We start from the raw sequence: 19652 nt of genomic DNA, 5'->3' as shown, positions 1-19652 counted from the left end.
TCAAATTACTTACCTTTGATCAATTAGAAGTGCCCCTAAAAAAGTCAAATTATTATATCGTGAAATAAATATAAAAAGTTTTTTTTAAAAAATAATATAAAACGAAAGGATAAAATTGAAACAAAATTAAAGTTGGGGACCTAATTAATGCTAAAGGCGTGCTGCAATAAAAAAAAATAAGAGTTAGAGGGGTTAAATTGCAAAAAAATATAAATTATAAACAATGACTAAATCGAATTAATTAAAAATTCAGAGGTAAAATTGAGGTAAGTGACCAAAATGAATTACACATCAAACCTTCAGGGACGACGAAAATAATTTAAAAATCTTGTAATTACACAAAGGTCCCCTATAAATAGCCCTTTAAACCCAAAATAATTATCATTTTCCTCATTTCTCACATTCAACATTCTCTCCCTTATCTTTAACTCTCTCCCCTTCTTCCTAAACCGATCGAAACACGACCACTCGCCAGTGCCAAACCCGCCGCTCCGGTCGCCACCTCCTGTGGTCGAAGCACCCTGTCCTAGCCCGTTCGAAAGCCCTTTTAACCCCAAGCTAACCCTACCGATCAAATCATCAAATAAGACCCCCTCGGCGTAGATCTAAGCTGAAACTATTCGGTTTTACCTTTTATCTCCGGTGACCCTTCGGTTCTTAAGCTGCCGTTTGCTTTCCTCGACGATGACTCTTCCCTTGCAACCAATGATATCCTTGCTTTTCTACTTTGAACTGTGTTTTTGCTTTGGGGTTTTGGTCTTTTTGGTGTATTTTGCTCGGGTTTCTTTGATGTTGTTGTGGATTTTTCTGTTGTTGTTGATTGGGAACGATTTCCTTGTTGTCTGTTGGTTTTTGATGGTATTTCTCTTGTATGCTCCCTGTCCTTTGCTTGGCCTCGTCGGAGGCTTTTTATAGCCTTGATTTTGGGTTGTTTTTTAGTCCCAATCGGGAAGGGGTTCGTGGGTTACTTGCTCCAATTTTTTTGTGCGTTGTTGGCTGGGGTTTTAGGGATGGTTAAATCCTTATCTTCGGTCGATTACTGTTCTAATTCCCTGTTCAAGGGCCGAGAAATTCGGTCGGTGCTCGATATGTTAGGGCGCATGATTCCACACGTGCTCCCGTGCGACATCGTTGGCTTAATATAAAACCCTAATTTCAGGATTTTGGGTTGAGTCAGACCCACCTAATCCGAGTCTACTAGGTCAGACTTACCCGATTGGGCTTCTTGCTGGACTTTATTGAACTTAAAATGGAAATAAAAATAAAAATAAAAATAGAAATAAATAAATAAATAAATAGAAATAAAATAAACAAAAATGTATATATATATTTCGAAAAAATATTTTCAAAACCCAAACACGTTTTCTAAAATATATTATATATATTTTCCAAAAACCTCTTAAAACTATATATTATACATATTTTCAAAAAATGATTTCAAAACTATATTATATATATATATATATTCAAAAACCTTTTTTTAACCATATATTATTTATATTTTTTAAAATGCTTTCAAACTATATATTATATATATTTTTTAAAATGTTTTCAAAATTATATATTATATATATTTTTAAAAAAAATTCAAAATTATATATTATATATATTTTTGGAAATGTTTTCAAAACTATATATTATGTATTTATTAAATAGAACCCCAAACGAAAATGAGTAACTACAACAATATTTAGGCAGCGATATATATATATATATATATATATATATATATATATATATATATATATATATATAGTTATGATAAACTCTTAATTGCATACTTACAAACTAAAATTTGATTTGTTTTTCAGTGATTAAATATTGTTTTATGATTTTATACAAATGAGATAAAAGTTTAAAAGTTAAAACAGTCAAAGTTTTAAAAAAGAAACGAGATTTTAAATTTTTATGCATAGTAAATGTTTATCTAATTAATGTGACATTTGTGACTCGTATTACGAATCATATGTGAGATATGGGTGTTACAAGACACATCGTCCCGATAAGCAAATTTGGTAAGTAAAAGTAATCCGATTTCAAGTAAATCCGAACAAAAGCTCAACGGACACGGATTGAGGTTAATGGTTTCTATTGGACACTTGGACTACAAGTTATAACATCGACCTGTGTTCGCAAACAGAGAAGTTATTAAAGGTACAATGGAACGTACACTAAATGGAATGTAAGCATGTATTCCATTGACAGGACCGACGGTAAAGCCTGTATACCCCACCATTGCTCCATGAACTGCTGCGTGAGCAAGTAGGTTGCAATAGAAATTATCCGAACCGATGCTAGGAATAGCCCGGATCATGTATGTAGGATCTGCAAACAAAATTTCTCGAGTCGAAATTTTCTCTGAGTTGTTTTTCTATATATTCATTAAATCCACCTCTTCCTTTGAGATAGAATGCTGACTCTGGAATCAAGCAACAATCGACGTCATGAATAGCGAGAGTAGCATGCATCGCGATGAAACCTGCAGCAGAAGCTCAACATGGTAAATAAAGAATGATCGGAAACAAAAGTTATGTCGACAATAATTTGTCAGGGTTCCATACCACTGTATCGTCCTATTAGCTTTACAAGTCCAATGCCGTTCTCGATAATTTTGGATTCAACATGAGCTGCATTAGTGGCACGTTGAGTCTCCTCTAATGCAGTATCGAAACCAAATGATTTCTCAATAACCTAAAAACAAAATGAGCAACCCAGCACAATGCCATTCACGGATTAACTAACTTGCCTTTCAAGTAACAAGGACAGTTCACGGAGATGAGAAGTACCGGAATGTCGTTGTCAATGGTTTTGGGAATTCCAGCAACAGAGATTTTGAGGCCACGTCGCCTAATTTCCTTCCACAGCAGAACCATTTATGCTAAAACATAATGACAATGATTAGAGACGATACATTATAGATTGACATTTATAGAAAAACACCTACTGTAAATACCTCAAAGATCTCTGTTGATCCTTTTTGTGTCCCATCACCTCCGATTATATAGACCTGAACCGATAAAGGATACAATTAGAACCAAGAAAGTGTAGGTATAAATTCAAATAACAGACAGAGGTGACTTCGACAAAAGTCTCTTGTCATAACCATTTTTTTTTAAACAATTAAGTTAAAAAAATAATTATGACTTTATTTGAAATATTGAAGATTTTTAATTAATTTGAAAATTTTGAATTGGAGTAGCCATCGACCTTTGGACTCAGTAGGTCGAATACCTTAAAACGTCTTTTAAAACAATTTTAGGCAAAAATCATCTTTTAGACAAAAGTTGGTCTGCGTCTACCAGAAAAACTCGATGTAACGGGTCCGAGAGTCAGTTATATGTAGGGAAGGATTAGCACCCCAGAGTGCCTAAAATTGGTACTTAGTCCCTTACACGTTGTCGTAATAGTGGAAATTAAAATCCGAATAGAAAATAAAATTATGATCCATTTGTTGAATATTGATTAATTTGCTTCGAATTATTTATTAGGGAACACTCCTTAATTCAAGAAGAAATCACGAGATTTGCACATCTTTCAATGAGAATGTTATCTCATTTATTTCTCCTTTATACGAGAAATGTCCCCTCCTCAGTGTTGTCAAAAGCACAAATCGAAAATAAATTCACTATCGGTAAATGTATAAAATAAATTATAAAAAAAAAACATGTATTATGTCATTTGAATAAAAACGAATTAATTAGCACTTTAAAAAATTAACTTCGATTTATTTCAAGTTCACATTTCGTTCGAATGTCGTATCATATCGGATCGTACTACTTCGACCAAGAAATGTTTATCACGTCCATTATACAAAATAAGTGTTCTTGAAAGTGAATTCGAGTATAAAAAAACTAAAAATTAGCAAATAAAACGAGCCTCTTGTAATCTTTGGAAAATATCAAATCTAAGGAAACAAAATATACGTGTGTATATATATAAATATACATATATATAAGGGTTGTAAGACATTAAATATATACATATACTAATATATTATAACCTTAATATATACTGTGAAACAACTATGTAAGATACAAAGCATTTGTACACAAATAATATATATATATATATATATAGTACTAAAGAAAATAAAACACAAAACATATCATGCAATAATCTCAAGGATTAAAAAAATAAAGAAAAAACAGAACGGTGAGGATTAAGTGGATAATAAGCCCCAAACATTAAGCATTAAGATAGTGATTAAAATGGACATAAAGCTACATTTGAAACCTAAAACATAAAGTACATAATAATCTTTTAGGCAGATAAAGAATGACTAGAATGAACTAAATCACAAATCATGGCTCAAAACAAAGTATTTTCCCAAAACTCATTAATGAACAAATAGTGATCAAAATGAAATTGAAATAAATATTGAATCCAAAATGAAACAAACAGAAACCATTAAATAATGACCAAAATGAACACTAGACAAAATCAACAACTAAAATTTAAATACTTAAACAAGTAAAATACTAAGAGATAGGACTAAAATGAAACACGAAACAGATAAAAAGCTCGAAATGGAAGGATAAATTTTCATTAAGTGACCAGATTCCAACCATTACAAAGCTCAAAGGACTTCGGATGAGATTATACCCTCAACCAGGCGCGTAGTCTCCCCTTGGAACGGTGTCATTTCACGAGTGCCATATAAGGCCGAAAACAGGCAAAAATATCAGTCATCCTCATTGTTTCTTCTTCACTTGGCCTGAAGGATAGAGAGAGAGAGAGAGAGAGAGAGAGAGAGAGAACTCTCATGAGTTTCAACCGGAAGCCATGGGATTCCAGAATCCGATGGACCTCTGCCGCGTCGGACGCTGTTGATCTGCGACAACCACCGTTTTCCGGAGTCGGAGAAGAGAGAAGAAAGTACGGTTCAAAGCATCTCTTCACCGTGGTTACAAATTCAGTCTTCTTTTAACCAAAGAAAGGTCCCTAGAAACGTAGATCTAGGAAAATCTCTTCGGTTTTCTTGACTCTGGTTACCTTCGAGATGACCGGTGAGCATCGAGATAGGTAATCCTTCTCTCTTTCCTCTTGGTTTTCTCTCTCTCTCTTTTTTAGTTTATTTCCCTTATTATTTTTTTTGAATGCTTCTCTCTGGTTTTCTCTCTCTATCTTTTTCTTATGTGTTCCAATCTTCTTCCTCGAATCTCTTTTTTCTTTTCTCCTTTTATCTTACATGTGAGAGTTGATGATGGCTTTGCTGTTACCAATAATATAGGGTTTGAGTGCCCTATTTTAACTTAATTAAAAACCCTCATTTTCCTCAAGATTTCATTTGGATTTGTTCATATTTTTATGGGTTTTTAGACTGATTTGCTTGATTTTTGACTGATTTCGTTCAATTTTCTATCACTGTTGATGATGACGATGGCTCATGGAGCTTTCAGTGGTAGCTCACGTGGCTGGGGTGATAGACGGTAAAGCGTACACATCGGTCGATGGCTGCTCATTGCTGACGGTGACGGCTAGTAAAATCTGTTAGGGTGAAACCCTAGATTCTGGACGATATGGACTGTTGATTTTCAACCTGATCGGGCGGCTGAGATTAGGAGATGGCATTGGACTAAAGTATGTAACCCTAACCGGGTTTGGGATCCCATACGAGTTTCAATTCGGTTGGGTCGGGTTAGTGGGTTTATAAGCCTTGGTCATTGGGCTATTAGATGGGTCCTGACCTGTTTGGGCCTTATTGGATCTATAAAACAAATATTATTAATAAAATAATAATAATAAGTTAAACCCCAGACAAAATCGGGTATTTATAGCTGCCCCTCTTTGCACATTCTTATGTTAACAAAAATAGGGCAAAGACAATAAGACAACGAGTTTTTATCCGATTTTCTTCTACGCATTAAAGCTTGATGTTAAGGATGACACTGCTCATCCTTGTTGAAGATATATGGCCTTTTTCAGATAAATTATTTGTTGAAGATGACGTTGTTCCTTCTTGTTGAGGAAATCAGGTCAATCTGTAGATGATTTTGGAGACAACACGATTCCTACGTGATCAAGAAGTCTGGTTATCTGAGGATGACATTGCTCCTACGTGTTGAGGAGATCTGGTCGGTGGATGACATTATTCCTACGTGACGTTGACGTCTAGCCTCTTTTGGGATAATTTGGAGACAATACGGTTTCTACGTGATGAGGAAGTATGATTACCTGAGGATGACGCAGCTCCTACGCATTGAGAATATATGGTTGGTGGATGACATTGTTCCTATGTGATGAGGACATCTAGCCGTATTTAGGGATAATTTGGAGACAACAATCTCAAGTGAGGTTAATTTTGTTTCAAGAGAAATTATCTCAAGTGAGATGAAATTTGTTTCAAAAGAAACTGTCTCAAGCGAGAGAAAAATTGTTTCAAGGGAAACAATCTCAAAGGTTTATGTTTCAAGAGAAACTGTCTCAAGCGAGATAAAATTTGTTTCAAAAGAAACTGTCTCAAGCAAGAGAAAAAATGTTTCAAGGGAAACAATCTCAAAGGTTTATGTTTCAAGAGAAACTGTCTCAAGCGAGACAAAATTTGTTTCAAGAGAAACAATCTCAAAGGTTTATATTTCAAGAGAAACTGTCTCAAGTGAGATAAAATTTGTTTCAAGAGAAACAATCTCAAAGGTTTATTTTTCAAGAGAAACGGTCTCAAGTGAGGCAAAATTTGTTTCAAGAGAAACTGTCTCAAGCGAGACAAAAATTTTTTCAAGGGAAACAATCTCAAAGGTTTATGTTTTAAGAGAAACTGTCTCAAGCGAGACAAAGTTTGTTTCAAGTGAAACAATCTCAAAGGTTTATGTTTCAAGAGAAACTGTCTCAAGCGAGACAAAATTTGTTTCAAGAGAAACAATCTCAAAGGTTTATCAATTTTGTTTCAAGTGAAACAATTTCCAAATTTTTTTGTTTTCAGGGAAAATTGTCTTAAGTGAGACGAAATTTGTTTTGAGAATAATCTCAAGTGAGATAAATTTTGTTTCAAGTGAAACAATTTTAAAAGTTTTATTTCTAGGGGAAACTGTCTCAAGTGAGATGAAATTTATTTTTAAGAAAAATTGTCTCAAGCGAGACGAAATTTGTTTTTAAGAAAAATTGTCTCAGGCAAGACGAAATTTGTTTTTAAGAAAAACTGTCTCATGCGAGATAAAATTTGTTTTTAAGAAAATAATCTCAAGTGAGATAAAATTTTTTTCAAGAGAAATTGTCTCAAGCGAGGCAAAATTTGTTTCGAGAGAAACAATCTCTAAGGTGACAAACAGTTTGCTCCTGCATGTTGAGGAGATCTAGCTGCCTTTAGAAGATCTGATTGTTCACTTCATGATGGCAAATATTTGGATGACATTGTTCCTTCATGTTGATGTTAGAGTATGCCCAAAGACCAATCATATGATGATTGTAATAATACTTTTATTTACCGATTTTATTGAATAAAGACATTGCCGCTATTATTTTCATTTATATATATGTGTTTAACATAAACCGGAAGATAATAAAGTCCATATAATGACATAATTGTTATTATTAAAAGATCCCTAGTCAAGTATTATTATGGGCATGGACAATAATAATACTCTTAAGACTAACATGTTATTGATTGATGACAACGAGTTGTCAATGACATAGAGATGTCAGAATTGATACATGATTATATTATTAGAGAACAATGTATTGGATTGACCGACCATGAGCATATGTCTTGGATTATTATGTGACAGTCATAACATTGCTCATGGTGATGACTATATGTATGATCCTCAGACTTCAGATCAATACTATATCAACATATATTGTTATATGTTCTGATGCAGCTAAACAAGCTTCGTAACTGGTTGCTCTATAAAGACTGTTATTGAATATATCTCAATATATATAGTGGGTGTGTATGATTAAGATAGTATTTGTCCTTCCTACATAATAGGAAATATATCACAGGCCACTTGATTGAGTAAGACTAGAAATGCATGGCCATGCTCGAATAAGTTGATATGAGATATCATAAACTATCCGTTAATTACAGTCTACTCTAGATATCAAGAAACAATAGATGGGTTATACAAGTGTGGCTATTCCAAGACTTGTGCCTATTCTAGATATAAAGGACATAAGGATGTAATACATAAAATAGTTAATCACCAAGATGATATGTCGAATCATATTTTCTTGTAACTTAGGTGACAATGATATATTGCTAGATGTCACTAATTGTATGTAATATTAGAATTGTTCTAATAATTACTGCTAACGTTACAAGAATCTACAAGGTCACACCCTAGGATTGAAACGAGCAAAGATGTACAATTTGTTGTACGTTACTAAAATATATATCTAGAGTTAAATATCGATTTAATTAATTTGAAATAATAAAATCCCTAATATGATTAGGGTAACTTGGATATAAAAGGATTATTAAATTCCAATTAATTAAATATAGATTTAATTAATTTGAAATAATAAAACCCTAATATGATTAGGGTAACTTGGCTATAAAATGGTGTGTTAGGTCTAGCAGCTGTTTTAGAACATACACACAAAACCTTCAGCCGTTTTTCTCTCAAAACTATTTTGGGGAAGAAAAATATTGCTCTCAATCAGGTGAACTGAGTAGAGGCCGAGACGTGATTTCGTGGAGGCTTACGATTCGAACCAATCTACACCACCAATATTCACTGTTGTCCTTGTTGTTTTTCAAGGAACCCGCTGTAAGTATTCGCATCCCTTCCTCCTGATTTTAATTTTTCGTACTTGGATCGCTAGTGAGACCGTCGAGTTTTGTTTCTACTACGCCATGGGGTGCGCCGACGGTCCCAACAGTTGAGGACATCTAGTCATCACCAAAATTTTATTTCCTTAAAGATCAATATAAAAATGATGCATTTATGAATGACTATCTTGGATGTTATGATGAAGTTGATTTCATGTATTTGACTTGATTTTTATTTTGATAAAAATGACCTTTTTGAATTTGTCCTCGTGAGAGGAGAAAATGATCATGATAAAGAGAAAATTAGAAGATGTCCTCGTGAGAGGATAAAAAATGGCCTTTGAGAGAAAATGAAAAGGATTTTAGGAAAAACAATCTTAAGAAAGACTAGATTGATGTCTTGTAGACGAACAATCTTGAGAAATATGAAATTAGTTTCTCAAAAGCAATTATAAAGGCATCCTTATGAGAACGGAGAACCTTTTTTATTGCGATGTGATAATGAATGTATGATGCAAAGATGCAAATTTCATGTAACATATATGTATATGTTGTTGTATATTTTTTTATTCAATGGTCAGGGACGGATGTTGGTGCACTCTTCCTTCTATCCCTGATTCGGTTATCTTCAAACTTTGTTTGTGCCAGTGTACATTCTTTCAATTCTTAACTCGTGTCAATTTCTTCTTGCCCTAGAAAAGTTTGACCCTGATAAAAATTGGCTTTATTTTCCTGAATTTGTCCAGAAATTCGATAAAGCTTTCAGTCTTGCTTTGAAAAGAGAATCCATCATTTCAAGCTTTGGAGACTATGTACATGTTGTTGCCTTGTAGTGAGAAATCAAAGGCAACTGCTGGAGCTAACCACCGCAGCAATTGATGGAATATCAGACTACCCCGGAAAACCATGAGACATATCTATGCCAAGGATGATAGTTGAAACCTTAGAAACAATTGGAATTGAAGGTGTTTGCTCAATTGCTAACATCGAATTCAGTCCTCAAAGCTTTGCATTAATTTTTAAAATCAAATTCATAAGGTGTTGATCATTGAACCTAGTTAGAGCCATACATTGTGTGACTATGACGAACTCTGTAGGGTTCTTAACTCTCTCATTAACCCAAAAATCATAATTTTCTTAGGCAAAAGACAAGAAAAAAACTACGAAACTATAAGAAGTTCAGGTTGGGTTTCTTTGATCACCTTTTCAAATTCTTACCACAGGATAGTAGAGTTTGCTCTGATTGAGCTCTTGACTTCTTTTGAATAGAGGATTTATCTGAATTGAATCCCAACTGAGTTATTTGTATCACATCATGTTGATAAGTTAACAACGACTTATTGTTTAATTGGATCCACTAGTTTCTTACTGTTAAAATTCCATTGCTTATTCTGCGGCAAGAAAAATTTGTCCCTTTTAACTTTGGGATAGGAAGAACATGACCTTCCACTTGAGTGAAATTGGGATCTAGAAACCCCCATATGATTGAATCATTGGTTCAGTTCCATAGTTACTGGTTCGTAAAACATTCGACAACTTATTCATCCTTTCTTGTAGCTTCTGCCTAGATTTTTCAACCAAGGAATCTCTTTGTATGAAGTTTAGAGATTTTGTATAGTGTTTCAAGGGCATCAAAAAACAAAGCTCACTGGGAATATAAATGGGACATTTTGGCTGGCCATAATTAATGTATTGTAAATCACCAGAATAATCCAACTTGTATGTTGTGACAATGAACAAAATAATCATATAGTTGGCTTCACTATCTCTGCTTTGCTATTTTTCAGTCTTCATGCCTTTCTGCCTCATTGAAAATGATTTTCTGTTCAATTCAATGATCTTGTACTCCAGAAAGATATGATCCTTCAAAAATGCCTCTATATTTATCCTTTCTTGCTCCAGCACTAATTCTAAGCATGAGTTTCTGTGTTTGGGAGACAAGTGTCAATTATTGAGACTCACTCCAAAGAGATTGTCTTGTTTCAAAATGTTTTTCTTCTTCTTATTTTCAAAATTTTGAAAAATATTAATTAAAAGAATTTTAAAAAATGTTTAATCAAAATTTTGAAAAAGTATTACCTCTTTCTATGTTTCACCATTAAAACAAATCATAAAACAAGAGTTCATTTGATATCAAAGAATTAATTACACTTTTAATCCTTCAGAAAATTTATAGCTATTTGACAAATGTCAATATTAATGCTAACTTTGAGGTAGGGTTAGATAAGGAAAGGATAAGGTGTCTTGGGTTGTTGTCTTTGGTCAAAGGTTTGTCATTTTAGTTTCTTTGATGTTCCCTGATCTGTAGAAGTAGATTTTATGCTCATCTACTGAAAATGGTCTCCGGTTCTCAACTCTTCTGAGCACGTTCGGGTTGTACGATGCTTTATTAAGGGATTTTTTAGATCGCCTCATATAAAACAGCTTAACAATCTTTATATTCGAGCCGCATTTTTAGGTTTTCAACTCGAATCCTCCTTTGGTTTCAAGACGTTAATCAAAATTTACGTCTTGAACCCCCCTTTGTTATTTTTCTCTATAATGCATTAAGAATTTTAGAAAACCTTTTGTAAATAAAAGATTAATTCTGATAGGTGAGATGAAATCTGAAGATAATCTCTTTTGTTTAGAAATCCATGTATGATTAAAAGGAAATTTTAAGGCACATAATGTAGGTTATGGTTCACAGTTACGAAAGAAAAGGATAAATTGGCTCAAACAAGTGTTTAAGGATAATTGAACCAATGATCAATTCATTCTGATGCCTTTAATCTTGCCTTGCTCGATTTGAGTATGCTCGTATGTGTCTTTTATTTTCTCTTGATGTTCTAAGAACTTCTGGTGAATTGATTCTAGATTTTTGAACCAGTTGTACTTGATCAATCTTATGGCTTGAGGCTCAAAAACTCACTCATCTTGAAATACTTGATACATTTTCTTTCTTCTTTTTCTTTTCTTTCTTCTTTTTTCTCTTTGTTTTTTTTTTCTTTACTTCTTTTCTCTTTTATCTTTGCTCTTTTTTTTTCTTTTCTTTTTTTCTCTTTTCTCTTTGTTTTTCTTTTCTCTTTGTTTTTCTTTGCTCTCTATTTTTTTTCTTTTTTCTCTTTGCTTTGCTTTGATCTTTGCACTCTACATTTGGTTTAACTTTTGGTAGCTTATCTGGATTGATGGTCTTCACTCATACGAGAATATTTCCTTCACCTTGCCCCCAGTGTGGAGGGTGATCATTGGTTAGGGTTGAATCAGAAGAAAATATAATTCAGGCTCAAATGGGGACACAAGGGATATATATTTTCTCTTTTTGTGAAAGGATAATGAAAGAAAGTCGTTCATCATTTCATACACATAAGTTATTTCATAAGAGGTATCCCGGGGGGATATATTTTCAGGATTAACTTTTATTTCCCTGAAAACAATGTAATTAATGTATTATAGAATTATTTTGAATTAATTTACTTTTTTCTGCTTCTTGCTTCTAGCATGTCTCAATTATTCAAGCTCCTCTCCAGAAAATTGATACGAGATGCCCCACATTGTGTCTTCTTGTAAAAACGTTCCCGTTCAAGTGAACATCTTGTACTCAATGCCTTCAGGTTTTACTGGTAGAAAAAATGTCAGTTTTACGTCTAAGAAGATGATAGTGTGACTTTATTGGCTCAACAAAAGGTATGAATATGACTTTTTGTGTCTCGAAAAAGAAAAAGGCAATATTTCAAAGTCTCAAAGAAAGGTAATGTCAAAATTTGGTCCTTTGGTAGTGACCATGAATTATTCCGGGTAAAGAATTGGGATGTTTTATTTTTGGTTTTGGATGGGATAAGAAAGTCTAATCTTACCATATGTCAAAAATCTATAATTCTTGAAGAACTAAAAGAATTTGTAATTCATTCGATATTCTAAGAACTACAAGATTAAAACTCGTTAAAACGAGTTCAAACAAAACAATGCTCTTAATGCAATTGCATGAAAGTTTTATGGTAGATGCAAAGATCTATTCTTGATTAGCATTAGAATGCCCATCATTCTTCAAATATCCATGCCCCCGAATCAATTAGATTCTGGTTCTTAGTGAAATGTCATGAGCTTCCTATGTGATAGATGTATACGGCCTCAATATCATAGGCCTCAGGATATGGGGTCTCTTTTGGCTTGGACTGAATGAGAGTCACAATATTCTTCTCAATATGTATTGGAAGTAATTCCTCATAGGTCACTAGAATTAGATCAAATTGACTTTTTTCTCGGATCATCCTATAAGGCTCAGCCCTATGGCTAGATGAGTAGGCTCCATCGTACTAATTTCAGTTTCTTCTTTTACTTATTTGAATCTTGCTTCTATTCTTAATGTGGTGTCATGTGATTTGGACCACTTCCATTGAATTCTCCATGAAATAATCCCCATGTTTTCATGAATGATGCATATGAAAATGTTTAAATAAATGCAATGCAGAATGTAAATATGCAAATGCATATGCAAAAAATTATTGATCCCAATGACGAATATCATAGAATAATTTTCATCAGAGATAAAAGCCTTCACATAACAAGATAGTCCATTTTATAGACATGCTTTCGCTTAGATGCTGAGTCTAAAATGGGTCAGCGCTTCGTATCGGATCTTCATCCTTGAAAATGATGCCCCTCAAGCACTCCGTAACCTAACTCTGTTAATGCCCCGTGTGGTGTTGAAGTCACATGTCACTCCTTGATGACTAGCGATGAAATGATCGTAGATAAGACTCTATTGTTGGATTACTCCTCAGATCAATGGATCATCTTTCCAGTCTTGAATGTTGCACGATTTTCGAGCAAGTCTCATTCTTCTACTCTATGAACTTCTTTTAGCCCTCGGTGCATGTCTGTGTACGCGACTGCTTGATTAAAAAACTTTTATCTCTCTTTGTGAAAATTTTAACTTGAATATCCCCTTGCGAATCAACACTTTTGCATTATGTCATGACGATGCAATGTGAAAACAAGATGAAAAATGACACAAAAAGAAAATAAATGAGTTAGTATAGGTAAAATAGTCGATATAATTAAAAGATGTTATTTAAATATAACACTTACCTAATTATTGTATCTACCCGATCATGCTTTCATTAGATAGCAATCCTACCCGGACATGCTTTCTACGCAAAATGATTTATTTTTCAGGAAATTGATCCTAACCGCATGGTATCTAGTTCGCATGCCTTTATTCGAAAATAATAAATATATTCTACGAACTTAAAGTAAAAGGTAAAGGTTTAGAGTTGTTCCTCCTTCATGTACACCTATTTTGGCACCTATTGACGAACAAAGGTTTGGTATGGATATACCTAGGGTGACGGTTCTACGGTTCACTATATGCATGGTTTTGATACTATGAGGAAAAGGTACTCGAATTGTCCTTGATGTCGGTGCCCCCTTGGGCTACCAAACCCTTAATCATAACCCATTACAGGCGTAAACGGATTGAGTTTAATTCGAGGGGATTCAATTCCTTATACTCATACGAGGAATAAACCCCTACGAATGTATAAGGCATGTGTATCCCAAGGATTATTTTTCTAAAATTCATACGAAGAATAAATTCTTACAAGAGTAAAGCATTCACCCCTACTTAATTGGAATAAAGCTCGGGTCTATAGCTTATATCATGCAAATGCACGTGATGTGTGTGAGGAGGAACATACAAACCTTTAACTAAAAAAACAAATGGAAAAGTCTTGCCAGAAACTTTAACACAACTGAAAACATGAATTAAAGCATTAGTATGACAATTTAAAAAAAGAAATTAGAAAAAATTCAATAAATGGATCATAAGCTAATTATAGACTCGAACTTATAATTTCCACCACTACGACAATGTGTAAGCGACTTACAGTCTGACTCTTTAAAAAAGTCTCCAACGGAGTCGACAAGCTGTCATAACCATTTTTTTTAAAACAATTAAGTTAAAAAATAATTATGACTTTATTTGAAAAATTGGCTATTTTGAATTAATTTGAAAATTTTGAATTTGAGTCGCCATCGACCTTTGGGCTAGGTAGGTCGAATACCTAAAAACATCATCTAAAAAATTTTGGGGGGAAAATCGGTTTTTAGACAAAAGTTGGTATGCGTTTACCAGAAAAACTGGACGTAACGGGTCCGGGAGTCGGTTACGTGTGGGGAAGGATTAGCACCCCCAGAGCGCCCAAAATTGATACTTAGTTACTTACACGTTGTCCTAATGGTGGAAATTAAAATTCGAATAGAAAATTAAATTATGATCCATTTATTGAACATTGATTAATTTGTTTCGAATTATTTATTAGGGAACATTCCTTAATTCAAGAAGATATCACGAGATTTGCACATCCTCTAATGGGAAGACTATCCCATTTATTTCTCCTTTATATGAGAAATGTCCCCTCCTCAGTGTTGTCAAAAGCACAAATCGAAAATAAATTGACTATCGGTAATTGTATAAAATAAATTATAAAAAACATGTATTACGTCATTTGAATAACAAATAATTAATTAGTACTTTAAAAAACTAACTTCGATTTATTTCAAGTTCATATTTCGTTCGAATGTCGTATCGGATCGCACTACTTCGACCAAACAATGTTTTCCATGCCCATTCTACAAAATAAGTGTTCTGGAAAGTGAATTTGAGTATAAAAGGCACTAAAAATAGCAAATAAAACGAGCCTCTTGTAGTCTTTGGAAAATATCAAATCTAAAGAAACAAAATATATGTGTGTATATATATAAATATACATATATAAGGGTTGTAAGACATTAAATATATACATATACTAATATATTGTAACCTTAATATCTACTGTGTATGGAAACAACTATGTAAGATACAAAGCATTCGTACACAAATAAATAAATCACATGCATATATATATAGTACTAAAGAAAATAAAACACAAAACATATCATGCAATAATCTCAAGGATTAAAAAAATTTTAAAAAAAAAATAGAATGGTGAGGATTAAATGGACAATAAGCCCCAAACATTAAGCATTAAGATAATGACTAAAATGGACATAAAGCTACATTTGAAACCTTAAACATAAAGTACATAATAATCTTTTAGGCATATAAAGAATGACTATAATGAACTAAATCACAAATCAGGGCTCAAAACAAAGTAATTACCCAAAACACATTAATGAACAAATAGTGATCAAAACGAAATGGAAATAAATATTGATTCCAAAATGAAACAAATAGAAACCATTAAATGATGACCAAAATGAACACTACACAAAATCAACAACCAAAATCTAAATACTTAAACAGATAGGACTAAAATGAAACATGAAACAGATAAAAAGCTCAAAATGGAAGGATGAAATTTCATTAAGTGACCAGATTACAACCATTACGAGGGACTTCGGATGAGATTATACCCTCGACAAGGCGCGCAGTCTCCCCTTGGAATGGTGTCGTTTCACGCATGCCATATAAGGCCAAAAACCAGGCAAAAATATCAGCCATCCTCTTTTGTTTCTTCTTCACTTAGCCTGAAGGATAGAGAGAGAGAGAGAGAACTCTCATGAGTTTCAACCTGAAGCCATGGATTCCAGAATCCGATTGACCTCCGCCGCGTCAACCGCCGTTGACCGACGACAACCACTGTCTGCTGGAGTCGGGGAAGAGAGAAGAAAGTACGGTTCGAAGCATCTCTTCACCATGGTTACGAATTCAGGATTCTTCTAACCAAAAAAGGTCTCTAGAAACATAGATCTAGGAAAATCTCTTCGGTTTCCTTGACTTCGGTTACCCTCAAGATGACTGGTGAGCGTCGAGATAGGTAAGACTTCTCTCTTCCCTCTTGGTTTTCTCTCTGTCTCTCTCTTTTTTAGTTTATTTCCCTTATTATTTTTCTAATTCTTCTCTCTGGTTTTCTCTCTCTCTCTTTTTCTTCTATGTTCTAATCTTCTTCCTCGAATGTCCTTTTTCTTTTCTCCTTTTATCTTGCATGTGAGAGTTGATGATGGCTTTACTGCTACTAAGAAAATAGGGTTTGAGTGCCCTATTTTAGCTTGATTGACACCCCCGATTTTCCTCAGGATTTCATTTGGATTTGTTCCTATTTTTTATGGGTTTTTAGACTGATTTACTTGATTTTTGACTGATTCGATGCAGTTTTCTATCACTGTTGATAATGACGGAGGCTCGTGGAGCTTTCGGTGGTAGCTCACGCGGTTGGGGAGATGGACGGTGAAGCGCAGGTGCCGGTCGATGTCTGCTCATTGCTGACGGCGACGGCTGGTGAAATCTGTTAGGGTGAAACCCTAGATTCTAGATGATTTGGACCGTTGATTTTCAACCCGGTCGGACGGCTTAGATTAGGAGACGACGCTGGACTAAAGTGTGTAACCCTAATCAGGTTTGGGCTCCCTTGCAGGTTTCAATTCGGTTGGGCTGAGTTTGTGGGTTTGTAAGCCTTAGTCATTGGTCCATTAGCTGGGTCTTGACATGTTTGGGCCTTGTTGGATCTGTAAAAAAATTAAAAATATTATTAATAAAATAATAATAATAATAATAAGTTAAAACCCGGATAAAAACGGGTGTCTACACCTCTATTCTCGTGCCTTTTAAAGCACCTGATTGATTACACGATCCTGAATGCGGTCAACAGTCTTTGAGGAATTGTGAGCTCCTTTCAACGTCCCAAGAATCGTATCACCACGTTTATGAATATCATCGACAGCCTTAGGTGTTAAGGTAACGGTGTTCTTGGCATAAAAACCCCTATATTCTCCCTAAAACTGGATCATGTATCTGTGCTGGTGAGATTACAAGATGATGGTGTTCCCCTTACTGATAATAAACCAAGTTATTATGGATTTGAATATGCCTAAATATTGAAATTGCTTACATTGATTCCGAGAACTTTTCAGACACCGTACATGTGATATAGGCCGCACACGATTTCCCTGATCACCGTGTTGATCCTGGGGCATAGACCACCACATGTGACAATGCATGCATTCACATCTTCTGATTTAAAATGTACCCGAGGAGCATAACAGATGCCAGTCAGTGAACTAATATCCATAGCTTATCAGTTCATACCTTCAACCGAAAACCATCGAGATAAGATGAAAAGTATACCTTTTGGTGAGGTCCGGCACGCCGAAAATGCACCCCTCTCGGACTTTCCTTGTGAACAACCTATGATAAAATTACAGCATCAGTTAAACCAGAGCATCTAATAACTGCAATTCCATCACATGAGAACAATCAAATTCAGTGGCTTCCTTAGAAAGCAAGAGTATATAATGGAAACCAAGGATTATGTTTATATCAAATATATATATATATATGTACCATACGAACTTCAAATGAGTTTCCCATAAAACAATAAACCCGTGTACTAAATTGTGGCCGCCTATCGTTTTTCAAGGTAACGGCGACATCGCAGCAAGCGTTTCCGCAAATTTAAAAACATTGTTATTCTAGGAAACAAATAACGCCATAAGGTCCGCAAGCATGACACCACAACCGCAACCACTGTTGAGTACCAGTATAATAAACCCCACCGGCCACCAAGGCAAGGATTCACCTTCTGAGGGACAGTGTCATTCTCATCAACAAAGTATTGCCTGTGAAACAAAAACCCAAATCACCATCTTCAAACAAGTCAAAGAAAACTATAATTATGCAAGACCATTGATTAGCTGATGAAAACTTTGGTTTAGTTTACTCACTTGACAACTGAATAAGCCGGGTTATCTTGTAACGGGTTGGGATATCTTTGTCACACAAAAAAACTGGGTTCATCGGCACTCAACAAAACAGTGAAACCCAAAGCTGATCAAGCTACTATCATAAAGCAAGAAAGAGTACATGGAGATCATGAAGGTAATCAAAGTGAGGAATATCTTAGAGCACGAAACCGGCAGCTCCGGGAACTGTTTGTTTCCTTAAGTTTTTCTATTTGTTTTCTGCACAGCACAAAATACAAGGAAAAGCATATATTTTATTCAGCAAATAAAGACCAACTTATAAAGCATGAGAAGACGTCTCACCCTCCTAACAGCATGCCATCTGAAAAAACAACCTTCAAAACAAATAACAAATTGCCTACGCCCCACCTTCAAGCAAACAACGTGCATGAGCTTTTAACACATCATGCAAGCACCGCCCTCTACATATTCTAACAGGAACTAACTTGAAATGGGTATCAGTGGGATTTCCCATGGATAAAGTAAAACGGAAAGTGTTGGATTTTGGGTGAAAGTAATTGTTGCAATTGTCCTTCGAGTGGCCCTAGGTTTGCGTTTCGACTTGGAATCGCGATGAGTTCGTCATCAATTTTTTTCGAATTAGGTAAATCGAACACCTATTTACCATTTACTGAGTCTGAGTCTTATCAGAAAAATTATCGGATTCAAGAGCCGATTACAATCGGGGAAGGATAGCACTCCAAGTTGCCCTTTCGGTACCACATGATTACTGTGACGTCTTAGTCACGAAAAATTAATAATTTTAAAATAAAAATTTAAAAATCGATTCAAATTTATTTATCTTTAACGACTGTCGAGAATTCAATAAGTCTCCTTAAGAAAGTTTAAATCAATGTTAGAAATAAAACCAAAAATTAAAATAATAAATAAATAATTGAGGAAATAAAACCTTTTAAATGCTGCAAAACACAAAAGAAAATGTCAATGCATCAAAATAAAAAAAAATAAACAAAAGACCAAATTGCATTGACTAAAAATCCAGTAGCCAAATTACAATAAATTCAAAATAAATAAATAAAAAGACTAAAATGAATTATGCTTCAAAAGTTGAGGGTTGGCACGTGTAATTAGACTATTGCATAATTGTAAACCCTTCTTTGTATTTAAATCCCTCAGAAGCTCATTTTCCCTTTTATTTGTGTCAAACCACCCAAAAAGTTCTCCCCCATTCTCTCTCAAACTCTCTACCCATCCTGAAATCTGG

At 34.3% G+C, this 19652-nt stretch overlaps 1 pseudogene; it reads right to left on the bottom strand.

Annotated features, from left to right (window-relative positions):
* LOC120197609 overlaps positions 1-18902 on the bottom strand; it is a 39911-nt pseudogene extending 21009 nt beyond the window's left edge.
* Between the last annotated feature and the right edge of the window lie 750 nt (positions 18903-19652).

The sequence above is a fragment of the Hibiscus syriacus genome, unplaced genomic scaffold, assembly GCF_006381635.1.
Source record: "Hibiscus syriacus cultivar Baekdansim isolate YM2019G1 unplaced genomic scaffold, ASM638163v2 tig00117048_pilon, whole genome shotgun sequence".
In the NCBI taxonomy this organism is placed as follows: Eukaryota; Viridiplantae; Streptophyta; class Magnoliopsida; order Malvales; family Malvaceae; genus Hibiscus; species Hibiscus syriacus.
Note: the sequence above shows the minus strand (reverse complement) of the source record. Positions and strands in the feature narration are given on the sequence as shown.